The sequence below is a fragment of the Leucoraja erinacea genome, chromosome 23 (genome assembly GCF_028641065.1).
Source record: "Leucoraja erinacea ecotype New England chromosome 23, Leri_hhj_1, whole genome shotgun sequence".
Classification (NCBI taxonomy): domain Eukaryota; kingdom Metazoa; phylum Chordata; class Chondrichthyes; order Rajiformes; family Rajidae; genus Leucoraja; species Leucoraja erinaceus.
In genome coordinates this window covers 19,376,521-19,390,470 of record NC_073399.1, presented here as the reverse complement: position 1 = coordinate 19,390,470, position 13,950 = coordinate 19,376,521, and the positions used below count along the sequence as shown (strand labels likewise).

The 13,950-nt window shown below is 46.5% G+C and overlaps 1 non-coding gene across 1 annotated transcript; it reads right to left on the bottom strand.

Annotated features, from left to right (window-relative positions):
• Nucleotides 1-4,236: 4,236 nt before the first annotated feature.
• On the bottom strand, nt 4,237-4,541 carry LOC129708513 (small Cajal body-specific RNA 2). The gene has a single exon (XR_008725365.1). It is a non-coding gene; the product is annotated as a small Cajal body-specific RNA 2 (non-coding RNA).
• Between the last annotated feature and the right edge of the window lie 9,409 nt (nt 4,542-13,950).

The window sequence follows — 13,950 nt, the reverse complement described above, 5'->3', positions numbered from 1 at the left end:
GGCAGGAACGGGGTACTGATGATCAGCCATGATTACATTGAATGGCGGTGCTGGCTCGAAGGGCCGAAAGGCCTACTCCCGCACCTATTGTCTATTGAACCTGCATGCAAGAGTTGACATTTCTGCCTGCTCTCTCATTTTCCTTCAATCACAATGCACCACCAACCCCCCTCCTCAATTTACTATAACCAATGAAACATAATTTATAATTGTTTTGGCCGGACTAATTTTACCGTGGATGTTTTCTTTCTCTGCTCCCCTCCAGAAGTATCCTGGTCACTGGTTTGAAAATCTAAGAGAACAATGTGCTTCAATGAATAGTTGAGTGTAGAAAATTACTTGGGTCTAAAACATGACTTGAACTTGATGTGGGTCACATACTGGTTGCTGTAGACTGTACTTAAAATGATGGAATGGGCAGAGTCCCTGGCTGCAATTTTCTAATCCTCATATATGTAAATTATGTCCTTGGGACTGAAGGGTGTTCCAAATAGCCTCTCTTAGAAGACTGGCAAGTTCAGATCAAAGAAACCTGTTCACCCAATGCCATGCGCAGCTGCACTTTAAATCCATTATCTATATTACTAAAACTCTGTTCGCTTTTGGCGATCTGTACTGCGATTTCCGAGAGGACGCCGCCACCTACGTCCGTCATTTTTGGCCACCTCGCTCAGAACCCCCCTCCGCCGCATGTGTGCCAAGGATTCTTCCGGTCGATGAAATATGACAGAGATATTAATGTTTTTACAAAATTCTCCATTCTCTCTGCTGCTCCTACTGGTGGGATGGGGGAGGGACTATAAAACCAGGAAATGGTGTGCCCCAATCAGTCTCTACAACATGGAGGTCTGAGCTCCGAATGACTGAACAAATGTCTACACAGCTGTAAGTACCCTTAATTTGGTTTGAAAATGAAAATATGGTTATGGTTAGTTTGAAGGAAAAAAGCACTGCCTGCAAATGGTTTTTAAGAAGGAACTGCAGATGCTGGAGAATCGAAGGTTACACAAAAAAGCTGGAGAAACTCAGCGGGTGCAGCAGCATCTATGGAGCAAAGGAAATAGGCAACGTTTTGGGCCGAAACCCTTCTTCAGACTGATCGGGGGCGGGGACAAGAAAGGAAAAAGGAGGAGGAGCCCAAATGCTGGGGGATGGGAGGAGACAGCAGGGGGACTGAGGAAGGGGAGGAGACAGCAAGGACTAACAACATTGGGAGAATTCGATGTTCATGCCCCCCAGGATGCAGACTCCCCAAACGGAATATGAGGTGCTGTTCCTCCAATTTCCGGTGCTGCTCGCTGTGGCCATGGAGGAGACCCAGGACAGAGAGGTCGGAGACAGAGTGGGAGGGAGAGTTGAAGTGCTGAGCCACCGGGAGGTCAGCTTGGTTATTGCGGACCAAGCGGAGGTGTTCGGCGAAACGATCGCCCAACCTCCGCTTGGTCTCACCGATATAGATCTGCTGACATCTAGAGCAGCGGACGCAATAGATGAGATTGGAGGAGATGCAGGTAAACCTCTGTCGCACCTGGAACGATTGCTTGGGTCCTTGAATGGAGTCCTCACTCGCAACAAGGGCCGAGTCCCCCTAGTCCTCACCTTTCACCCCACCAGCCGTCACATACAAAAAGTAATCCTCTGTCAGTTTCGCCACCTCCAACGTGACCCCACCACTCGCCACATCTTCCCATCTCCCCCCATATCTGCCTTCCGCAAAGACCGCTCCCTCCATAACTCCCTTGTCAATTCTTCCCTTCCCTCTCGTACCACCCCCTCCCCGGGCACTTTCCCTTGCAACCGCAAGAGATGCAAAACTTGTCCCTTTACCTCCCCCCTCGACTCCATTCAAGGACCCAAGCAATCGTTCCAGGTGCGACAGAGGTTTACCTGCATCTCCTCCAATCTCATCTATTGCGTCCGCTGCTCTAGATGTCAGCAGATCTATATCGGTGAGACCAAGCGGAGGTTTGGCGATCGTTTCGCCGAACACCTCCGCTCGGTCCGCAATAACCAAGCTGACCTCCCGGTGGCTCAGCACTTCAACTCCCCCCCTCCCACTCCGTCTCCGACCTCTCTGTCCTGGGTCTCCTCCATGGCCACAGCGAGCAGCACCGGAAATTGGAGGAACAGCACCTCATATTCCGTTTGGGGAGTCTGCATCCTGGGGGCATGAACATCGAATTCTCCCAATTTTGTTAGTCCTTGCTGTCTCCTCCCCTTCCTCAGTCCCCCTGCTGTCTCCTCCCATCCCCCAGCCTTCGGGCTCCTCCTCCTTTTTCCTTTCTTGTCCCCGCCCCCGATCAGTCTGAAGAAGGGTTTCGGCCCGAAACGTTGCCTATTTCCTTTGCTCCATAGATGCTGCTGCACCCGCTGAGTTTCTCCAGCTTTTTTGTGTAGCCTGCAAATGGTTGTTTGGGTCTCCCCCCCCCCCCCTCTCTCTCTCCCCCCCCCCCCCCCTCTCCCCCTCTCTCCCTCTCTCCCTCTCTCTCCCTCTCTCTCCCTCTCTCCCTCTCTCCCCCTCTCTCTCTCTCTCTCCCACCCCCACCCCTCCCCCCTCTCTAGATGTGACTGCAAGTTGGGGGCTATGCGTCAGTAGATAGGGTGGTTATGGGGTAAAAGGAGCAAATTAATAATATTAATATAATATCAAGGGGGTAATTAGTGTGAGTGCACGTGGGGGGAGGGGGGATAGTTAGTGTGTGTGACATTGCATGCCGGTTAGTTGATATTTTATCATAAGACACAATATGCAGACCCAACGGGTCTGCACTTGGTCTAGTTTGAAGTATAACTAACCAGCATGGATTAATCACATAGTCAACACATTTGTTAAAGTGTGACATATTGATAACTTGTCTAGACCAATTATTTGGTGTGGTGCAGATGGATTACATAGTATGGATTTCACAGGGCATTCCGTAGAATACGTCTTTCAAATGTACTGCACGATATATCTCAATATGTTTTATGGCATATATACTTTAGTCTTTAGAGATACAGCGCAGAAACAGGGCCTTCGGCCCAGAGCTCACGCCGACCAGCGATCACCCCATACACTAACACTATCCTACAAACCAAGGACAATTTACAATTTTACAAAAGCCAATTAACCTACAAATCTGTACATCTTTGGAGTGGGGATGAAACCTGAGAAAATCAAATCACTGGGAGAATGTACAAACTCAGTACAGACCCATAGTGCGATTGAACGCCAGTCTCTGGAGCTGTAAGGCAGCAACTCTGCTGCTCTGCCACCCTGTCACTTGTCTTTGCAAGATCTCACAATTGACAAAAGGATTTATCTAAAAAATGTATCCATTCATGGACAGTAGGCATCACTGATGAAACCCACGTTTGTTGCTGACCATCTCTGAACTGAGTGGTTTGCTGAGCCACATCATGGTTTCAGTGAATTATGCTGTTGCAGGTCTGGAGTCACACAGACCCGGCTAATTAGAGGAGGTTTTTATTCCATCAGCGAACCAATTTTTTTTACAACATGTGAAAATTGCTTTTTTATTATCTCGTATATTCACACATCAGCAAACGGCATGCATATCATAAGATAAAATATGTGATGGTGGTGCCATCCGAGAGATTAGTGTTAATTCGTTTCCTTGCCTGCAGCAGAAATAGATGAAGATTGGGAGGGGGAAAAATTGCAGGATCTCCAAGATACACAAAACACTAGAGGCTGGAATTTTGAAATTAAAAAATGTTGAAACAGCCCAGGTGTGAAGAGAACTAGTTATTATCAATTATTCATTTTTCATTAAAACTGTCAAGTATTGACACAACTGGAGATATCAGACATTGTTCATTTCATTGTGAAGCCCTATTGTTACTCATTCCGTTGGAAAAATGCAAGAGAGCAAAGATGGAGGATAGAATGTAATGGAGAATTAAGGCACTAGATAGAAATAAAGCAAGTCCACGAGAGGTCTCAAACACAATACACTTACATCATTGGAACATTTAAAAATATTCTTCTTCTGTGACTAACCTAAAACACGTTTGAAAAATAAATTGCTCGACAAATATATTGCTCGAGTGGAGGAAGTAAGCGGAGATTACCCTGAACAGCGGAGCCACAATCAGCTCCCAACAGCTTCAGCCTCTTGAGTCCCCCGCATAAGGATGGGCACTTTGCGGGGAAGGCTGAAGCGTGCGGCGTGTAGTTTTATTCCTTTAACCACCACCACCACCCACCCTCCGCCTCAAGACCACCGGGAATTTGCGGATCAGAATCGCCTCTTAACTCAGCGGCCGGGCAAGAGCCAGAGCCTCGTCTATCTGATCGGTTCATCACTTCCGCTGGTCCCGGGGCTTCGCCGCCGCATCGCTCACAGCCAGCGGCTCGCGCGCGGACTTCTCATCACTTCGGCCTGGGGCCCGGGCTCACCGGCCGATCAAATAAGATCAGTGTAGGGGGAGGGCGACGCGGCCTGGCCACACTCTCGCACTTTCTCTCCCACATTCCCTCCATCATCCATATTCTCGCTCACTCACCCCCCCCCCTTCTCTCTCTCTCTCTCTCTCTCGCTCTCTTTCCCTCACACACACACACAGCTCGCACCGCGTCGCCCTCAAAATGGTCGCTTCCTCGCCGTCCGCCCCTTTTATTCCTTTCCACCCCTTTGTGGCTGAAAGATAAACCCCACGCCTCTAGTTTACGAGACCTCCCAGTAGCAGCGCCCACATCAGAGCGGAGGGACAAGGTGGGACTGGTATTTTCTCTTACGATATTTCAGATGTACTTTAAATGAACAAAATTGACGGAGACTGATTGAAGATTGGTAATTTAAAAATAAAAAACCCCGAATTTGAGCAGATTACACAAAAAGCAAACGGTGATTAATTTATGATTATTTGGAATCTTTGGAATTCTCTGCCACAGAAGGTAGTTGAGGCCAGTTCATTGGTTATATTTAAGAGGGAGTTAGATGTGGCCCTTGTAGCTATAAAAGGATCAGGGGGTATGGAGAGAAGGCAGATACAGGATACTGAGTTGGATGATCAGCCATGATCATATTGAATGGCGGTGCAGGGCCGAATGGCCTACTTCTGCACCTATTTTCTGGTTTCTATGTTTCTATTTACAAAAAGGAAGGGGAACGTTAATGAATGAGTAGATATACATCCCGGGGAAGGAAGTTTACAATGTATATTGTGAGTCGTTGGATTGTAAACAATAACGATATTTCGACGAGGGGTATGATAATTTAAGCTCTGCGGTAAAAAAAGGGAGACTTTTATTCACCTTGGGAATCCCTGCCTGTGACCAAACAAATTGGCAGAGGAGCAACTAGGAAAGCATGCAGATAGACACAAAAAACTGGAGTAACTCACTGGGAAAGGGAAACGAGGGATATAGACGATTATGTGGAGAGATAAAGAATAATGAATAAAAGATATGCAAAAAAAGTAACAATGATAAAGGAAACAGGGTTAGCTGTTTGTTGGGTGAAAACGAGAAGCTGGTGCGACTTGGGTGGGGGACGGTCGGGACAGAGAGATAAGTAATCCATGATAAGTAATATAATATAACAGGAGCAAAGTTATGGGGTGCAACTTTATAAAACTGGTTAGGTCATGGTATTGTGTGCAGTTCTGGTCGCCACAGAAGAGGAAGCATCTGATTGCACTGGAGAGGATGCAGAGGAATTCATCAGGAAGTTGCTTGGGATGGAACATTTTAGTTATGAGGAGGCTGGGTTTGTTTTCCTTGGAGCCCGATAGGCTGGGTTTGTTTTCCTTGGAGTGGAAAAAACTGAGAGGGGATGGAGACCCTGATTGAGGTGTACAAAATTACAAGGGGCAACTGTATAGTTGGGAAATTCTCCCTGTGTCTAAAACTGGAAGGCATAGCTTTTGGGTAAGAAGCAAGAAGCAGGATGAGACGTACTCACGCTTCTTCTTCCATAAGGTTCACAGGGGGAGCTCTGTGATGAACAGGCTTAAGGAGGAGGGCGGCTCGGTAACATCCTTGCAGGCGGACATGCTGAGGATCTGCAAATCCTTGCATACTGATTTGTACGACAGAAAGGCCACAGACAGCACCGCATCCTAGAACTTCCTGCCCTCTATCACGGAGGTCTTGGGTGACAGCAAGCGGAAAGTCTGGACCAACCATTGACCCTAGAGGAGCTGACTGGCTCCATCTGTTCCTTTGACTCGGGTAACACTCCCAGAAGCGTCGGCTTACCGGCCGAGTTGTATTCGGCTCTGTGGAACTGGGTGGGCCCGGACCTGCTGGAAGTGTACATTGACATGCTTCCTGTCGGCAGCATATTAGACTCTGTGAGGAAGGGCGGCATCACCCTAATCTACAAGCAGAAGGGGGAGATAAGGAATTGGAGACCCATCACATTTTTGAATGTTCATTACAAGATCCTGTCTAAGGCCATCGTCAACCGGGTCAAATCTGCTCTGGGTTTAAGAAGGAACTGCAGATGCTGGAGAATCGAAGGTTACACAAAAAAGCTGGAGAAACTCAGCGGGTGCAGCAGCATCTATGGAGCGAAGGAAATAGGCAACGTTTCGGGACGAAACCCTTCTTCAGACTGAGGAAGACAGAGCAGACAAATCTGCTCTGGGACAGGTGATCCACCCGGACCAAACCTGTGCTGTACCTGGCAGGAAAATCTCAGACAGCCTGGCGCTGCTGAGAGATACCATAGCCTATGTGCAGAACAGCCGGGTGGATGCCTGCCTAGTCAGCTTGGACCAGGAGAAGGCCTTTGACAGGATATCGCACACGTACATGAGGGACGTGCTCTCCAAAATGGGCTTTGGGGAGGGAATCAGAAAATAGATCCAACTGCTCTACACTGATATCTGTAGTGCAGTCCAAACAATGGGTGGGAATCCAACAGCTTCCCCGTCAGGTCTGGAGTTAGGCAGGGTTACCCTCTCTCCCCTGTCTTGTTCATCTGCTGTATTGTACCTTTTGCCGAGTCTATCAGGAAGGACGCGAGCATAAGAGGAGTGACATTGCCAGGCAGTGGGGGCACTCAGGTCAAAACCTCCTTGTACATGGATGATGTCACCATATTCTGCTCGGATCCAGGGTCGGTCCGCAGATTGATTAGCGCCTGCGACCAGTTTGAGTCGGCCACGGGAGCCAGGATGAACCGCAGGAAGAGCGAGGACATGCTCTTTGGCAACTGGACCAACCGATCTTCCATCTACTTCACCATCAAGCCTGACTTCTTGTGGGTGCTGGGGATCTGGTTTGTGTGGGGGGGGTGTGTGACAAGAACTGGCTGGAGCGGATAGCCAAGGTAGGGAAGAAACTGGAGCTGTGGAAGCAGCGCTCCCTCTCTGTAACGGGAAAAAAATTGGTCATCAGGTGTGAGATACTCTCGGGGTTGCTGTACTGTGGTCAGCACGGAACGTCCTGCAGGCACTGCAGGGAAATGACTCCCTGTACAAGTGTGGCCTGTCCCTACGCCACAGGGATCACCCGGGCCATCTTCCAGTTCATCTGGCGGTCGAGGATGGACCGGGTGCGACGGGCCACAATGCACAAGTCGGCAAACAACGGGGGGAAAAATGTGCCCAACGTCACCCTCATCCTGATGGCCACCTCTGTGTGTGGCTGCATCAGGCGGAGCGTAGAGCCAAGGCACATGGGCACCAAGTGTCACAACCTGCTGAGGTTCTACCTGTCCCCGGTGTTGCGAAGGATGGGCCTGGCGCAGATGCCACGTAATGTTCCAGTCAGCTGGACATTGCCGCACCATTTGTTGCTCTTGGAAAGATTCTTCTGGACCAACATTTTTGACCACAAGTCCATCGGGCAGTGGTCAGCACCGAATGTCCTGCAGGCACTGCAGGGAAAGGACTCCATGGATCCCGTGGCGTGGTTCCCAGAGCAGACTGCCCAGCTTGTCTGGCGAAATGCTTCATTGCCAGAACTCACTAACAAGCACCAAGACCTGGCTTGGCTGGCGGTGAGGGGAGCCCTCCCAGTCAGATCCTTCCTGCACCGTCAGAACCTCATTACCAGCGCAAGCTGCCCTCTGGACGGCTGCTATGGAAAGGAGACGGTTGCCCACCTCTTTGCAGAGTGTGGATTTGCAAAGCGAGTCTGGAGAGGTTTGCAAGGGTCCCTGTCATGATTTATTCCGAACTGCTCTGTCAGAGGACTCTGTGATTTACGGACTGTTCCCAGGGACACATTCAGAAACTGACATCGAGTGCTGCTGGAAGGTCATCAACTCGGTGAAAGACGCTCTTTGGTCTGCTCGAGCTTTGTTGATCTCCCAGCGGAGCGAGATGTCCATCCGGGCATGTTGCTGACTGACCCGCTGCAGACTGCAGGAAAACGTGCTGAGCGACGCACTGAAGCTTAGTGCAGCCAACGCCAAGGCTTGGTGGAGGAGGACCACAGACTAAGATCCTTCCTCTGCTGGACATGGGGGGCAAGGTGTGGTGGAGACGCCCCTCAAAATAAGGGAAGGGATTCCACGCCAGTGGGCCACATAAGTGGCAAGAGGGGGGATAAATTTGTGTCATTTGTGTAAACAGTATTGAAAGTTTGTATAGCCTCCAAGAATGGCGGATGAACTTTTCGCACGGTACCTGTATTGTATATATTTATTACTTGAATAAAGTCTATTTCGATTTTTTTTAAAGTAAAATAAATAAATAAACAAACAAATAAATAAATAAGGGTTTATGTTAAATGTCATGTGTTCTCTGCCCATCTTATTTTCTTTTCATCTCCCCTCTCAATTACACATTAAGCTTGGCTTTCAGTTGAATTATTTATTTGTTTCATTATCCCCCTTGTTTGTCCTTTGGAGTTCTCTGAGTTTGCTTCCTTGTCCTCTTGTTTCATTACACTTTTATCTGATAACACTTGATTCACCTGTATCCTGGCTTGCTCCCTTCTCACCCCATCAAAGTTAGCTTGGTGCAATTAATATTTTTTAGCTTGCCTCTCCTCATTACGAATCCAATCTGCATGATCTACCTACCGATCATGGGTCTCTGGTGTTCTGTTGCTTAGATGTGAGGCCAAGCTCATTCCCTGGAATGCGATCCAGCAATATTTTCCTGCTTATGGAATCCAAAAAATATTGAACAAGGATGCTTATCACCACATTATATCCATTGGGGTTGGGCAATTGTTCTGGTTAATGAATTGCTCCAGCCAGTCCTTGGCTAACAAATTACTCTGGCTGACCTAACCCTGACTCTGATGCAGTTTACAAACATTATCCAACTCACTTTCTGTATTTAAGCACAAGCATTCTAAACCTGTCTTTGTTCTCCTGAGGGTATGCCTTCGTCTGCATCCATCAAACATCCTTTTTAAATATGTTCAATTCAATTCAATTCAATTCAACTTTAATGTCATCGCACAAAATACAAGTATCAGTACAACGAAATGCAGTTTTGCGTCAGTCTGTAGTAGTTGTACATAAAGAGAAAAAGCAAGAAAAAAAATAGAAAGAGAGAAGATACAGAATAATCAGGAAATACAGAATGATTAAACACAGGGGGACGGAGGGACCAGAGAAGTCTATCGTCGGGACTCCGAGTTCAGCAGTGTGATTGTGTTGTTATAGAAGCTTTTCCTCATCCTGCTGGTACGTGACCTGAGGCTCCTGTACCGCCTCCCTGATGGGAGGAGGGCAAACAGTCCATGGTTGGGGTGTGAGGGGTCTTTGATGATCTTCCCAGCCCGTCTCAGACACCGTTTTCGGTGGAGGGCATCCATGGCAGGGAGCGGGGCACCGATGATGTGCTGCGCGGTTTTCACCGCCCGTTGTAGTGCCTTCCTGTCCGCAGCAGTGCAGCTGCTGTACCATACCGTGAAGCAGGTGGTCAGGATACTCTCTATGGTACAGCGGTAAAAGTTGGTCAGGATCTGGGGGGACAGGTGGGCTTTCTTGAGCCTCCTAAGGAAGTAAAGGCGCTGCTGTGCCTTTACGCTTTGCTCATCTCTTTCCCCTATCCTATGACATAGGCAGGTGTCCACCTACCTGCCAATTAGGTATCAACCCCCCCGCAACCCACCAACTGGGCCATTGGTCCCAGTGCTATTCAGATGCAACTGGTCCTTTTTGAATAGCTCCTCATGGCTCACATTTAGTCTCAATGCCACAAGGATCTGCATCTGTGGTAATTCATTCATCACAGCTTCACAACCTGAAAATTGTCTATTTATTCCTACTCTATATTTTGTCTGTTAATCAATCTTCAATTCATGGCAGTATTACAATACTGAGAACTGTATGCTGCACTCTGAATCTCTCCCTCTGCTCCATCTATTGAGTTTGATCTGATTGTATTTATGTATGGTGTATCTGATCTGTTTGGATAGCATGCAAAACAAAGCTTTTCACTGTACCTTAGTAGATGTGAAAATAATAAACCTAAACCTAAAACAATGCATAAGTTGCAGGTTCATAATAATCTATTCAGCAAGTCACAACCTCAAAACATTTTAACAGATTTGTCAGCATAATTTCTGTAATAAATCTGTTCCCTCTGCCCAATCTTATTTTTCCAGATGACCTGTTATGACTTGTTATGGAAGCAGCAAGCAGTTTCCTGACTACTGATGGCAGGGTTGGGAGCCTATGGATCGTGAGATGCCGGTGGGATCGGTACTGGAGCCCCTCACAATCTATAGCAATGATTGTACCAGGAGGCTAGGTGTAATATGTTCAATTCTTCTGGATAGTTGTGAAGAGGATTTAGATTAGTTTATTGACAAAAAGAAAGATAAAGACATATAAACCAGGGTGCATGGACATTCCTATTCGCATGAAGCTCAAAAGAGTACACAGAATACATGGTCATGCTAGCTACAACAAGTACAAATTAGCAGAATGGCAAAAGGCTGTAGTGGAATCTTAAGACGTCAAAATAATGTAAGTACCATAAGTTAGGAGTCAGAGTATGTGGCAGCACCTCTGGTAAATGTGTGTGAAAGATATGATTTGTTCAGGAATCTGATTATAACAGGGAAGAAGCTTTCTTAAGTGTGGATGTCTGAGTTTTCAAGCTCCTGTATCTTCTCCTATGAGGTAGTAGAGAGAAATGAGAATGGCCAGTCCTTTGTGGTGCAATATACTATGGATGCAAGGAAGTGACGAGCCCATGGTGGGCTGGGCAGTGTTCACCACTCTCTGCCAGTAAAGGTGATCAAGAATAGTTGAGATGCATCCCATCAGAGTACTATCTATAGCAGATTTCTGGAAGTTTGAGAGAATCTTATTTTCATGCCTAAGAAAGTAAATAAACTGGTGTACTTTCTTGATCACCACATCAATGTGAAAATCTCAGATTGGAATACTAGTGAAATAAATGCCTAGGAAGCTTAAGTTGTCAACCATCTCAACAGCTGCTCCATGGTTGAGGATAGAGCTGTGCACACTCTTCCCCACCACTGCTCCTCCCCCCTCTGCTTCCTTCAGTCAACAACCAACTTTGGAAGATGCAAAGTTCAAGGTTGAATGTAACTAGTGGGGTGCCCCATAGATCAGATCTTGGCCTTCAATTGTTTACTATTTATGTTAATAGCCTATAGGAGGGAGCAAAATGTAAGGTTTGCAACTTTGCTGATGATACGAAATAGATGGAATGACGTGTTGTGAGGAAACATTGTGATTCTGCATTGGGAAGGAGATAGATTTGAGTGAGGGGGTGAAAGCCTGGCAAATGCTGTTTAATGTAGGAACCTGAGACCATGCACTTCAGTAAGAAGAATCAAAAGGTAGATTATTATCTACATGGAGAGAGTGCAATAGACTGAAGTTCAGAGTGATCTAAGTGTTCTAGTGCATAAATCATAAAAAATTAACAGGCAGGTCCAACAAATCATTAAGATGTAGGTCTTATTGCAAGGGTTCAAGTTTAAGAATAGGGAGGTTTTGTTATAGTTGTACAGGATTTGGTAAGACCAAATGCTGGTGTTCTGTGTAGTTTCGGTCTCCTTACCTAAAAAATGATTGAATTGCTTTGGTGACAGTCGAACACACAACAAAAAAATCAGCAGGTAGGGCAGCATTTGTGGAGGGAATGCACAGATGATGTTTCTGATTGGGACCCTTCAGTTTGGGTCTGTATCCCATGGGGTTTGGAAGAATGTGAGGTGGTCTCATTCCAACATGTTGGCTGGTGGATATTGAAATGTTTTAACTGATGGGAGAATCACAAAGCTACATAGTTACATAACGGGTGGGGGGGAAGTCATTTAAAACTGGTATGAAGAAATTTATTCTGTCAGTAAATCTCTGGAATTCTCCACCCCTGGAACTGGTGGAGGCTAGATCATTAGATATATTTAAAGTGGATATAGATAAATATTTGAAGGATCAAGCAATTAAAGGAGACGGGGAACCGGCACAGAAGAGGTTGAGGCTAGCACAGATCAGACATGCTCATACAGTATTGGATGACGAGGCAGGCCTGATGGACCTGGTGGCTGACTCTTGCTCCTGTTTCTTGTGTTCAGGGGAACATTGGCAGGATAGGTGATTTGGTGAGATAACGGATGATGGAATACAACGTGGAAAAATTAGAAATATTCTACTTTACTAGCAATAATAGGAGAAAATGTATCTTTATGCAGTGACATGTAAAAGTCTCGGTGTTCAAGAGTACGATTGGCAACAAAGGCTTCAGAGTCCATGTTGTTATAACTTCCTCTGAATTATATTTTTGGATTCCATTTGACTGACCACACATTGACAAATAATTCAGTGGGTCAGGCAGTGACTCTGGAGGGTCCGACCCGATACAGAGTTCCCACCACAGATGCTGTCTGACCAACTGAGTTCCTCTAGCACTCTGTTTTGCTTAAGTACGTACCCCCCCTGACTACTGCTTTTCAACCTAGTTCTCATCTAGGTCAAGAATTCAATTACATTTCATGAGCAAATTTACTGAAATCTCTTCTTCGAATGTGTCCATATAAATATAACACCGAAACATTGCACTGTCTGCATCATTATTCTCCTCTTCATTACATTCCATCAGATCCATCAAGCATGGTCTGTGCTTTATAAATCCTTACTGACTGACTCTAATCAATTGAAAATATTCAGCCTGTATGTGATGATAAATTAAAGTCATTTGACAACAGAAAGTAGGCTACCTGATCTGGAATTGCCTGGTTTCCTGCTCAGCTGCTAAATGCATTTCGTTGTCTCTGTACTGTACACTGACAATGACAATTAAAATTGAATCTGAATCTGAGCTATCTTATAATAGTGATAGCACAATTTTCAGATCAAACAGAACGGTTCTCAAATTGAGGGGTTAACCAAGAGTCAACTTTATGTAAGGTCTTTCTAATGTAAGTCAAACAATAACGGAGCAATGAGAGGAGAGAGTGTTTGACTTTGAAAGTGTTACTGGTTTATTTTCAGAAACTGTGGTTACAACTGAGAAGCAATCAACAAAATATGGAAATACTACTAAGACATGCATCAACTCACAGGAGCCAACAGCAGTGCTTGACAACATAAGCTATCGCACTACACATCAAATAAACAGGCCCGGTCTGCTCAGCTCACTTAGTGAGGACATTTCCCCAGCAATCCCTGACATAGTTAGTGCTTGTCACATTATCCAAAGGAGCCGTATTTCTAGTCGAGATCTAATGGTCAAGATGCATCTCTCTTCCTCCAACAGGGATAGGAATGATTTGGGGGGTTTAGGAGGAAGGGATTTAAGAGAACACGGACAGAGGACAATAGAAAAGGTAATGCTATAGTGATAATTTAGTACAACCAGGAGAAGGATGGAGAAGGTGCAGAGAGGGGGGGGGGGGGGGGGGGGGGGGAGAGAGAGAGAGAGAGAGAGAGTGGGTCTGGGAAGGGGAAAATGATGGGGTGGGTGAGGGGAAGATGGCAGGGAGGAAGAGGTTGGAGGAGTGGAAGTGGTTGGGTGGAAGAAGGCAAGAGGAGAAGGAGAAAGGATGGGGGC